Raw genomic sequence first — 12,902 nt, forward strand, 5'->3', positions numbered from 1 at the left:
AGAAAAAGGTGGAGAAATTGCTGCCGGAGTTCCCGACCAGGCCCCACTGGTACCACATCCCCAAGGTGCACAAGTCTGTTGACAATCCCCCGGGAGGGCCAATCGTGTCTGGGATAGGGTCGCTCACCGAACCCCTGTCCCAGTACATTGATTGGCTGTTGCGTCCCATGTTGAAAGATATTCCTGCTTATTTGAAGGATACTAACTCTTTTCTGTGTGGTATCCAAGATGTCGAATGGCAGGAGAATTTTTCCCTGGCCTCGATAGATGTCGAAAGTTTATATACCAGGATCCCCAAAAAAATAGGGGTTGAGGTTGTCAATCAGATTTTGTGCACCACGGGAAAGAGACAGAATTTTATTGGCTTTGTGTGTGAGGGTTTGGAGTTCATCCTCACGCATAACGCATTTATGTTCTTGGATGATTGGTATGTACAGTCAGTGGGGACTGCGATGGGGACTCCGGCAGCTTGTACCTTCGCAAATTTGTTTTTGGGGCTCTTTGAGGAGAAATATGTGTACGCAAATAAAAATAATTTTTTGCATCATATAAAGTTTTATCACAGATATATCGACGATGTGGTATTGATTTGGGATGGAACAGAAGAGGCTATCAATAGTTTTGTAACTTACCTTAATCAGAGTAATAATATGAACATGGCCTTCACGTCAGTTTTCGGAGGGCAGCGGTTGGAGTTCCTGGATGTCCTGGTGGAAATTAAGGACAATAAGATCTGTACGTCGCTTTATCGTAAGCCAGTAGCAGGTAACACCATGTTACATTTTAATAGTTTCCACCCAATGCATACAAAACGCTCTTTGCCCTATAGTCAGTTTCTGAGAGTGAGTAGGGTTAATAATACTGATGAGGGTTTTGATCGGCAGCTAAATGAGATGGAGACTAGATTCAAACAAAGAGGGTATCCTGATAGGGCTTTAATGACAGAAAAGGAAAAAGTGAGAAGTGAGAGGAGTTGCATAAGCAAGAACGTAAGGAAGGTGCCTTCTAATAGGGTTGACGTAGAGAGAAGGTTTACCTTCAGTTTTCAATACAGCAATATGGACCAGCAAATCAGATTAGCCATTAAGAAAAATTGGCATATCTTAGGTCGGGACAAGGAGTTGGCTGAGGTAGTGTCTAGGGGTCCCCTCATAGCGAATAAACGGAGCATCAGACTAAGGGACAAATTAGTGAGGAATCGGGTAGTTAAGTCAAATCAGAACTGGCTGAACACCGCTATCCCCAAAGGTAATTTCAGGTGTGGGCATTGTCCTTGGTGTAAGCAACATGTAACTGACCGGACTCTTCATATAGGTGCAGTGAAGCACACAGTTAAAGATTTCATCACATGCAGGACAGATCACGTAGTATACGTTGTTTTCTGTCCTTGCAGGTATTACTATGTGGGAAAGACGATCCGGCCACTATATGTTCGTTTCCGCGAGCATTGCAGATCGATTGTCTCAGGGAAAGGTGTTCCACGGTTAATTACACATGTTAGGGATACACATGGCGGTGATGCAGGGGTCCTCTCCTTCGCCGGGATTGAGAAAGTCAGTCTGCCGGCGCAAGGAGGTGATCTGGATAATCTGCTCCTCAGATGTGAGACGAGATGGATTCTGCGCAGTGAAGCATTGGGGCCACTAGGTTTCAATGACCGTGTGGATATGTCGATATTTCTTTAATGATTTGCTGCTTGGGAAAATAAGGATAAATTTGATTATTTTTTTTATTTTTTTATTATTTTTTTTTTGTTTGTTTGTTTTGTTTCTTTGCTTTTTGCTGACGTTTATACCGATGTTGGGGGGTAATTTTGTGAATATTATGGCAGAAGTTGTGCATTCTGCAGTGTCTTGTGCGCTGTTGGTAGCGGCGAGGGTTTAACCCTTTATGCTTTCTAAAGATTAACCCTTTATGCTTTCTAAAGATTAACTGTGGTTCCTAGAATAACTTTAAATGTCTCCAATTGTCTGCTCTGCCAAAAGGTTTTGTTACCAACTAAGGTTGCGTTAATGGATCTAAGTGTGCTTTTTAAAGTATATGTATGTATCGTTTGGTTTGTGGGAGGGGACACAGTGGTGGGCGGTGTCATGGCCGGCACTACATTTCCACTGTTTCACCTATGCACAAGCTGACCTGTAGAAGCGCAAAGCACAGCGCGAAACAGCTGTCGTCTCTCGCCTGCTCACACGGGCTTCGGCTCTCTCTCTTCCCCGGCCATGTGTTTTAACTGGATCGTGTTGCAATAAAGGACTAAGAACGTGAAAGATTGGTGAGTGCCCTCATTTTCTTCTTTTTCATTGCTACTTATTTATTAACTATTTTGTGTCACATAACTCTCTGGTTTAACAGAATAAAAATTAAAAATTTGAAAATTGCGAAATTTTCAAAATTTTTGCCAAATTTCCATTTTTTTCACAAATAAACGCAAAAATTATCGACCTAAATTTACCACTAACATGAAGCCCAATTTGTAACAAAAAAAAATTTCAGAATCGCTAGGATCTGTTGAAGCGTTCCTGAGTTATTACCTCATAAAGGGACACTGGTCAGAATTGCAAAAAAATGGCCAGGTCATTAAGGTCAAAATGGGCTGGGTCATGAAGGGGTTAAGCATGGTGGTGGATCAATCATGCTTTCGGGTGTGTTGCAGCCAATGGCCTGGGGAACATTTCACAGGTAGAGGAAAGAATGGATTCAATGAAATTTCAACAAATTCTCGATGAAAACGTAACACAATCTATTAAACAAAAATTGAAGTTGAAAAGAGGATGTCTTCTACAAATGGATAATGATCCTAAACACACATCAAAATCCACAATAGACTACCTCAAAAGGCGCAAGCTGAAGGTTTTACAATGGCCATCACAGTGCCCTTATCTGAACATCATTGAAAATCTGTGGCTAGACCTCAATAAAGCAGTGAGTGCAAGAGACCCAGAGATCTCACAGAACTGGAAGAATTTTCCTAGGAAGAATGGATTAAAATCTTTCAAACGAAAATTGAAATACTCTTGGCTGGCTACAAAACCATGTGATACTTGCAAAAGGGGGTGTTACTAGGTACTAACCATGCAGAATGACTAAACTTTTGCATCATCCCATTTTCCTTTTTGCAATTTTTAAAATGTAAAAAAATTACAATGTATTTTTTTACCTAGAATACAAAGGAAATGTGTAATCTTTAACTTTATTCCTTTTAGAGATCATTTCATCTTTAACTTGCTTAACTGTTCACAATAACAGTAATTTAGACCGGGGGTGCCCAAACTTTTACATACCGCTGTAGATGGTTAGTACAGTGTATAGCTGCAAGCAGAACCCTGTATCAGCTGGCAGTCACTTCATCAGCACCTCCTTCTCTTAATCTCAGTGTCTGTGACTCTTTCACAATGCAGCATGCACACTCCTACAGCGCTGGTCATGGCTCCTCTTCTTGCTCATCTCTCCTGCCAGCAATGCAACAGACAGCACAGCTGCTTTGTCTACAAAATGGCTGCTGATCAAGCAGCATTTCATTGGAGCTGTTTAACAAGTTAACGATTTTACCATGTGCAATGTTTTTTAATTAGAGACGGTGGGTGGACTAGTTATGCCACATATTCCTCCACCAAGAGCTGTGCTTTCCATGAGGAAGGCTGCACTAACAAGTGTTGGAGAAGAACCTGTAATTTTTAAAGTACTGGTCAAAGACACACCTATTCATGTAATGGTTTTTCTTGTTCTTATTGGAATGTGCATATTGTGTTTATAGACTGAGACTGGAGACAGAAAGAAGCAGTAAAGAAACTTGTGGGGAAAAAACAGAATATGTGTTAAATCTTAGATTCATCAAAGCACCCCCCTTTTGCTCTCATGACAGGTTTACACCTTCTTGACATTCTCTCACCTGGAATGCTTTCCAACAGTCCTAAGACTGTTTCCAGAAGTGCTGAGCAATGGATGATTGCTTTGCCTTCACTTTGTCTCCAACTCATCCCAAACCATCTAAATTGGGTGGATGTCGAATCATCTGCTTGCTGCAAATTCTTTCTGAAAGCCAGTAATTCATAACTGAACTCTTCACGAGACATATCTGTTCATTGGAAGCCTTTCCAGGTAGCTTACCTGATGAAGTTGCTTGAAAGAATGGCACGATTGTGTAAAGCGGTTGTCAAAGTAAAAGAGGGATACTGTGAGGAATCTAAGGTTTAACACATATTCTGGTTTGTTTCTTTACTCGTTTCCATATCTGTCCCTTCATTGTTTTGCTGCCTTCAGTCTAAATCTACAATGTGCACTTTCATATAAGAACAAGGAAAACCACTGCATGAATAGGTAGGTGTGTCCAAACATTGTTCAAAGGTAAACTCCTTTACAGACCACAAGGAATGATAAATGTGAGCTAATAAATAAGGTGAGTGAATATCACAAATGCAATTAATAGCATTATATTTAATATTCACAATAATGATAAGTTCAGCTTTAAATGCAATAAAGGGTTCCTGTACATAAGAGTATGTGCGTCAATTACTTTATGCTACATTACAAAGAGTTTGCAGGGCTTATGGCATGCAAATGCCCAATTATTTGTGAGCCACTGGAACCATTACTCTGGATTACTGCTTTCAAAATGAGGATAAAACAGCCATTTTGACATGAATTTTCAAAAGTAAGTGCAGCGCCCCAGAGACCTGGTCGTTGCAGTAACGTCGCTCTGCCGCTAAGGGGAGTGATGGTACGTCTGATGGCACTAAAGGAGTTCACCTGACCAGGTATCACAGTCACACATTACACTTCACACTCTGGCCACCAGGGGGAGCAAAAGGTTCTATGTATTAGGCCACTCCTCACACTCTGGTAAAACTGGGGGTTGGATAGGAAGTGAGAGAGAAGCTGACTGGGTTTTGCCCAGGTAACATCTAGTGAGAGGAGAGCGTTACTTGGGAAGATTCAGGGGGGTCCCTGTCAGGGGTGGGATCCTGGCAGAGGCCTAGCAAAGGACAGATCTTTACGGAGCCGTGCCTGCACCTCATTGCGGCAGCATCTTAAGAAAGGACACGAAGCCAAGTATATTGTGGAGAAGTGAGAAACGAGATCACAGCACAAAGGCGATAGAACCAGAAGGAGTCGTGCCCCGAGATGGGCAACATCCTTCTGAGGCGCGTAGCCAGCGGCCGGAAGGCCGAGGAAGTAATAGACTCTACGCATTACTTTGAACTACGGCAGGGCAGTTAACTTTAGGTTGGCTGTCTCACCTTTTACACCTAATGAAGACAACGGAGGCAATTGTGGGAGAGGGGCGTCTCTAGGGTCCCTATAAAATAACTCCAGGCCTACCCCGTCACACGGGTGCGTCCTATCCATATCATCTAGGGGACGGAGAGAAAGAACAGAAACATACAAGACAGTTGTGAGGACTATCCCGTGGTGCTCAGCAGGGAGGTACTACAACACCCAGGCGCTAGTAGGTAGGCACTGATTTCCACCTGCAAAGGGAACTCTGGATGTGCCTTCGGACCGGCCGGTCTCAGCCAGCTCTGTTAGCAGTGCTCTGGATTGCGGATGCCGAAGCCTTCAGTAAAGAGGTAAAGAGACTGCAACCCTGTGTCCTCGTCATTTACTGCGACCTACACCGTCACCTACATCTTTAATTGGGCGCCCCTTAGCAGGGCCACGGACCGGGTCAGGCCACCGTGACATCCCCAGAACCGAGAGACCCGGTACCAAGTACCCCGCTGCCCTGCGCTTGGGGGCCGCTGCATAAGTACACCAGCCTCATCGGTTCAGAGATCCATTCAATAATTTATGCCCTTTATACTTAGTTCTCAACTTTCAAAAAGGGAATTGGAAAGACTTTTGGGTGCCTGTTGTGAAATTGGATTTTGGGCTCCCCCGGTGGCCACTGGTGGAATTGAACTGGTGTGCATCATCCCCTCTGTTCACCTGTTTCCATCAGGATGTGGGAGTCGCTATTTAACCTTGCTCCTCTGTCACTTCCATGCCGGTCAACATTGTAATCAGAAGCCTTTCTGTGCATGTTCCTGCTGCTAGACAACTCCCAGCTAAGTTGGACTTTTGTCCTCGTTTGTTTTTGCATTTTGTTCCAGTTCACAGCTGTAGTTTCGTTTCTGTGTCTGGAAAGCTCTTGTGATCTGAAATTGCCACTCTGATGTTATGAGTTAATACTAGAGTCTTAAAGTAATTTCAGGATGGTATTTTGATAGGGTTTTCAGCTGACCATGAAAGTGCCCTTTCAGTCTTCCTGCTATCTAGTAAGCGGACCTCAATTTTGCTAAACCTATTTTCATACTACGTTTGTCATTTCATCTAAAATCACCGCCAATATATGTGGGGGCCTCTGTTTGCCTATCGGGGAAATTTCTCTAGAGGTGAGCCAGGACTATATTTTCCTCTGCCAGGATTAGTTAGTCCTCCGGCCGGCGCTGGGCGTCTAGGGATAAAAACGTAGGCTACGCTACCCGGCTACTGTTAGTTGTGCGGCAGGTTTAGTTCATGGTCAGTTTAGTTTCCATCCTTCCAAGAGCTAGTACTTATGTTTGCTGGGCGATGTTCTCTTGCCATTGAGAACCATAACAGTTTGACCGGCCCGAAAAGGGTTAAATTAATTGACAGAGAAAGGAGAGAAAAGAGAAGTCTGCTGAAGATTTTTTTTTTTTTTTTTTTTTTTCCCTTCCCTTCAGTTCTGAGTGTGCTTGTAATTGAATCTCTTGCAAGTCTGCCTATATTGCAGCCTTTCTCTCTCTCTCTCTCCTTCTAATCCTGGAATGGCTCTGTGTTCACCTGTTTAAAATGGATATTCAGAGTTTAGCTGCAGGTTTGAATAATCTCACCACGAAAGTTCAAAATTTACAAGATTTTGTTGTTCATGTTCCTATATCTGAACCTAGAATTCCTTTGCCTGAATTTTTCTCGGGGAATAGATCTTGCTTTCAAAATTTCAAAAATAATTGCAAGTTGTTTTTGTCCCTGAAATCTCGCTCTGCTGGAGATCCTGCTCAGCAGGTCAGGATTGTGATTTCCTTGCTCCGGGGCGACCCTCAGGATTGGGCTTTTGCATTGGCTCCAGGGGATCCTGCGTTGCTCAATGTGGATGCGTTTTTTCTGGCCTTGGGGTTGCTTTATGAGGAACCTCAGTTAGAGCTTCAGGCGGAAAAGGCCTTGTTGTCCCTATCTCAGGGGCAAGACGAAGCTGAAATATACTGCCAGAAATTCCGTAAATGGGCTGTGCTTACTCAGTGGAATGAGTGCGCCCTGGCGGCGAATTTCAGAGAGGGTCTCTCTGATGCCATTAAGGATGTTATGGTGGGGTTCCCTGTGCCTGCGGGTCTGAATGAGTCCATGACAATGGCTATCCAGATCGATAGGCGTCTGCGAGAGCGCAAACCTGTGCACCATTTGGCGGTGTCTACTGAGAAGACGCCAGAGAATATGCAATGTGATAGAATTCTGTCCAGAAGTGAGCGGCAGAATTTAAGACGAAAAAATGGGTTGTGCTTCTATTGCGGTGATTCAACTCATGTTATATCAGCATGCTCTAAGCGTACTAAGAAGCTTGATAAGTCTGTTTCAATTGGCACTTTGCAGTCTAAGTTTATTCTATCTGTGACCCTGATTTGTTCTTTATCATCTATTACCGCGGATGCCTATGTCGACTCTGGCGCCGCTTTGAGTCTTATGGATTGGTCCTTTGCCAAACGCTGTGGGTATGATTTGGAGCCTCTTGAAACTCCTATACCCCTGAAGGGGATTGACTCCACCCCATTGGCTAGTAATAAACCACAATACTGGACACAAGTAACTATGCGGATTAATCCGGATCATCAGGAGATTATTCGCTTTCTTGTGCTGTATAACCTACATGATGTGTTGGTGCTTGGATTGCCATGGCTACAATCTCATAACCCAGTCCTTGACTGGAAAGCTATGTCTGTGTTAAGCTGGGGATGTAAGGGGACGCATGGGGACGTACCTGTGGTTTCCATTTCATCATCTATTCCCTCTGAGATTCCTGAATTCTTGACTGAATATCGTGACGTTTTTGAAGAACCTAAGCTTGGTTCATTACCTCCGCACTGGGAGTGCGATTGTGCCATAGATTTGATTCCGGGTAGTAAATACCCTAAGGGTCGTTTATTTAATCTGTCTGTGCCTGAACATGCTGCTATGCGAGAATATATAAAGGAGTCCTTGGAAAAGGGACATATTCGTCCTTCGTCATCTCCCTTAGGAGCCGGTTTTTTCTTTGTGGCTAAGAAAGATGGCTCTTTGAGACCGTGTATTGATTATCGGCTTTTGAATAAAATCACGGTTAAATATCAATATCCATTGCCACTGCTGACTGATTTGTTTGCTCGCATAAAGGGGGCCAAGTGGTTCTCTAAGATAGATCTCCGTGGGGCGTATAATTTGGTGCGAATTAAGCAGGGGGATGAGTGGAAGACCGCATTTAATACGCCCGAGGGCCACTTTGAGTATTTGGTGATGCCTTTTGGTCTTTCAAATGCCCCTTCAGTCTTTCAGTCCTTTATGCATGACATTTTCCGTGATTATTTGGATAAATTTATGATTGTGTATCTGGATGATATTTTGATTTTTTCGGATGACTGGGACTCTCATGTCCAGCAGGTCAGGAGGGTTTTTCAGGTTTCGCGGTCTAATTCCTTGTGTGTGAAGGGTTCTAAGTGCGTTTTTGGGGTTCAAAAGATTTCCTTTTTGGGATATATTTTTTCCCCCTCTTCCATCGAGATGGATCCTGTCAAGGTTCAGGCTATTTGTGATTGGACGCAACCCTCTTCTCTTAAGAGTCTTCAGAAATTTTTGGGCTTTGCTAACTTTTATCGTCGATTTATTGCTGGTTTTTCTGATGTTGTTAAACCATTGACTGATTTGACTAAGAAGGGTGCTGATGTTGCTGATTGGTCCCCTGCTGCTGTGGAGGCCTTTCGGGAGCTTAAGCGCCGCTTTTCTTCCGCCCCTGTGTTGTGTCAGCCTGATGTTGCTCTTCCTTTTCAGGTTGAGGTCGACGCTTCTGAAATCGGAGCTGGGGCAGTTTTGTCGCAGAGAAGTTCCGATTGTTCCGTGATGAGACCTTGTGCCTTTTTCTCGCGTAAATTTTCGCCTGCCGAGCGGAATTATGATGTTGGGAATCGGGAGCTTTTGGCCATGAAGTGGGCTTTTGAGGAGTGGCGTCATTGGCTTGAGGGGGCTAGACATCAGGTGGTGGTATTGACTGACCACAAAAATCTAATTTATCTTGAGTCCGCCAGACGCCTGAATCCTAGACAGGCGCGCTGGTCGTTGTTTTTCTCTCGGTTTAATTTTGTGGTATCCTACCTGCCGGGTTCTAAGAATGTTAAGGCGGATGCCCTTTCTAGGAGTTTTGAGCCTGACTCCCCTGGTAACTCTGAACCTACAGGTATCCTTAAGGATGGAGTGATATTGTCTGCCGTTTCTCCAGACCTGCGGCGGGCCTTGCAGGAGTTTCAGGCGGATAGACCTGATCGTTGCCCACCTGGTAGACTGTTTGTTCCTGATGATTGGACCAGTAAAGTCATTTCTGAGGTTCATTCTTCTGCGTTGACAGGTCATCCTGGAATCTTTGGTACCAGGGATTTGGTGGCAAGGTCCTTCTGGTGGCCTTCCCTGTCTCGAGATGTGCGAGGCTTTGTGCAGTCTTGTGACGTTTGTGCTCGGGCCAAGCCTTGTTGTTCTCGGGCTAGTGGATTGTTGTTGCCCTTGCCTATCCCGAAGAGGCCCTGGACGCACATCTCGATGGATTTTATTTCGGATCTTCCTGTTTCTCAGAAGATGTCTGTCATCTGGGTGGTGTGTGACCGTTTCTCTAAGATGGTCCATTTGGTTCCCCTGCCTAAGTTGCCTTCTTCTTCCGAGTTGGTTCCTCTGTTTTTTCAAAATGTGGTCCGTTTGCATGGTATTCCGGAGAATATCGTTTCTGACAGAGGAACCCAATTCGTGTCTAGATTTTGGCGAGCATTCTGTGCTAGGATGGGCATAGATTTGTCTTTCTCGTCTGCTTTCCATCCTCAGACAAATGGCCAGACCGAGCGGACGAATCAGACCTTGGAGACATATTTGAGGTGTTTTGTGTCTGCAGATCAGGATGATTGGGTTGCTTTTTTGCCTTTAGCGGAGTTTGCCCTCAATAATCGGGCCAGCTCTGCCACCTTGGTGTCTCCTTTTTTCTGTAATTCGGGGTTTCATCCTCGATTTTCTTCTGGTCAGGTGGAATCTTCGGATTGTCCTGGAGTGGATGCTGTGGTGGAGAGGTTGCATCGGATTTGGGGGCAGGTAGTGGACAATTTGAAGTTGTCCCAGGAGAAGACTCAGCTTTTTGCCAACCGCCGGCGTCGGGTTGGTCCTCGGCTTTGTGTTGGGGACTTGGTGTGGTTGTCTTCTCGTTTTGTCCCTATGAGGGTTTCTTCTCCTAAGTTTAAGCCTCGGTTCATCGGCCCGTACAAGATATTGGAGATTCTTAACCCTGTGTCCTTCCGTTTGGACCTCCCTGCATCTTTTTCTATTCATAATGTTTTTCATCGGTCATTGTTGCGCAGGTATGAGGTACCGGTTGTGCCTTCCGTTGAGCCTCCTGCTCCGGTGTTGGTTGAGGGCGAGTTGGAGTACGTTGTGGAAAAAATCTTGGACTCCCGTGTTTCCAGACGGAAACTCCAGTATCTGGTCAAATGGAAGGGATACGGTCAGGAGGATAATTCTTGGGTGACTGCCTCTGATGTTCATGCCTCCGATCTGGTCCGTGCCTTTCATAGGGCTCATCCTGATCGCCCTGGTGGTTCTGGTGAGGGTTCGGTGCCCCCTCCTTGAGGGGGGGGTACTGTTGTGAAATTGGATTTTGGGCTCCCCCGGTGGCCACTGGTGGAATTGAACTGGTGTGCATCATCCCCTCTGTTCACCTGTTTCCATCAGGATGTGGGAGTCGCTATTTAACCTTGCTCCTCTGTCACTTCCATGCCGGTCAACATTGTAATCAGAAGCCTTTCTGTGCATGTTCCTGCTGCTAGACAACTCCCAGCTAAGTTGGACTTTTGTCCTCGTTTGTTTTTGCATTTTGTTCCAGTTCACAGCTGTAGTTTCGTTTCTGTGTCTGGAAAGCTCTTGTGATCTGAAATTGCCACTCTGATGTTATGAGTTAATACTAGAGTCTTAAAGTAATTTCAGGATGGTATTTTGATAGGGTTTTCAGCTGACCATGAAAGTGCCCTTTCTGTCTTCCTGCTATCTAGTAAGCGGACCTCAATTTTGCTAAACCTATTTTCATACTACGTTTGTCATTTCATCTAAAATCACCGCCAATATATGTGGGGGCCTCTGTTTGCCTATCGGGGAAATTTCTCTAGAGGTGAGCCAGGACTATATTTTCCTCTGCCAGGATTAGTTAGTCCTCCGGCCGGCGCTGGGCGTCTAGGGATAAAAACGTAGGCTACGCTACCCGGCTACTGTTAGTTGTGCGGCAGGTTTAGTTCATGGTCAGTTTAGTTTCCATCCTTCCAAGAGCTAGTACTTATGTTTGCTGGGCGATGTTCTCTTGCCATTGAGAACCATAACAGGTGCCATACTAACCTGCCACAAAGCTGCTCTTCTCCCCTCAAAGATTCCTTCACTATAATGACGATCCCCAACATCCAGAAGCACATTCATTTATACCACATTTTCCTGGACCTTAATTTGTACAAATTGGCAACAAAACATTTGTTCTGTGAAATCCATTGGCAAATCCTTTTTAAAGTAGGAGCAGGCCACCTCCTGTTTTGTCATGTGACATATGTTTTATCACAGAGATATAAGGAATTGGAGATGAGAGGATATGGGAAGATTTGCTCTGTCTGCTTTGTGCTGACGGATGCATTTCCGATTATGGATTTATATTTCAAAGCACCATCCCAGCTGTGTAAACGTAAGTCCCTTGCCCCAGGTCACATACTCACCCTCCGACGTCATTACTGTATTTCGATGCCGCTCCGGTCTTGCGGCGCCATCTTGTGAGTGCAGCTTCTGACTGGCCGGAAGTCAGAAGTTGTGTCAGAAGCTCTCTATGCAAGTGAGTCGCCCGCAGGGCAGTGGGGTAATCGGTATCGTGTGCGGTCGCAAGGGGGATGTCACGGTGGCTGCGACCCGGTCCGTGGCCCTGGGCCTCAACGTTAAAGAGGAAAATGTTCAAAGTTTGTCGTGGCGCCACCAGTGGAGTTCGGTGAGTAGTAGGACCGACGCTGCATTAAAGGGGTCCTCTGGGGGATGTTATTGCAGCTCTGATGGTACACTTCCCACCGGTGAAGCAAGGTCCCCAGGGGTCCTAAGATGTGTGGCAAGGTGGTGAATGCTGACAAATAAATGGAGGAGACAAGCTCTAAGTCTTTACCTGGTTTACTGCAGTTGGCAGGCCACAGTCCAGGGTACCGGGCACAGATGATGGTGGTCTGGCCGGCTCAGAGGCAATGGAGAGTTCTCTTGTTCCAGTAGAGGTCCATGAGCCTTTCCTCCTTGCGCTGTTTTGTGAGGTCCCTGCTGATGCTCATTACATTCAACCCCTCGGGTTTTCTTCCTCTCCTGGAGCTGCAGCTCACACTTCTGCTGCACGACCCACTGTCTTTTCTCACTGCTCTCTTCCACTTTCTGCCAGGAGCTGCAGACTCCCACGTCTGCTCAGCTGCACTCCTTTCTTACCAGCTCCGCCTTAACTGATGTCCGCAGACAAGCTAATCTCCAGCAATCTCTATTCAACTCTTTCCAGGGGTTGCATCACTTCCTTGTGCATGCACAGCCCCTCTGCCCTTTCAGAGGCTGCAGCTCCCTCGTGTCTGCCAGGCCTCTCACATCTGCTCCAGACGTCCTTCCACTTCAGTCTCTCTCTCCAACTAGCCTAACTC

General features: G+C 45.4%; 1 long non-coding RNA gene across 1 annotated transcript in view; it reads right to left on the minus strand.

The window, feature by feature from the left end:
- Positions 1–631: 631 nt before the first annotated feature.
- The window catches only part of LOC143809149 (uncharacterized), a 45,078-nt gene continuing 32,807 nt past the window's right edge, over positions 632–12,902 (minus strand). The window contains exon 3 of the long non-coding RNA XR_013222101.1: positions 632–707. This is a non-coding gene — a long non-coding RNA (uncharacterized LOC143809149). The remainder of the gene's footprint in view (positions 708–12,902) is intronic.

The sequence above is a fragment of the Ranitomeya variabilis genome, chromosome 2 (genome assembly GCF_051348905.1).
Source record: "Ranitomeya variabilis isolate aRanVar5 chromosome 2, aRanVar5.hap1, whole genome shotgun sequence".
Classification (NCBI taxonomy): domain Eukaryota; kingdom Metazoa; phylum Chordata; class Amphibia; order Anura; family Dendrobatidae; genus Ranitomeya; species Ranitomeya variabilis.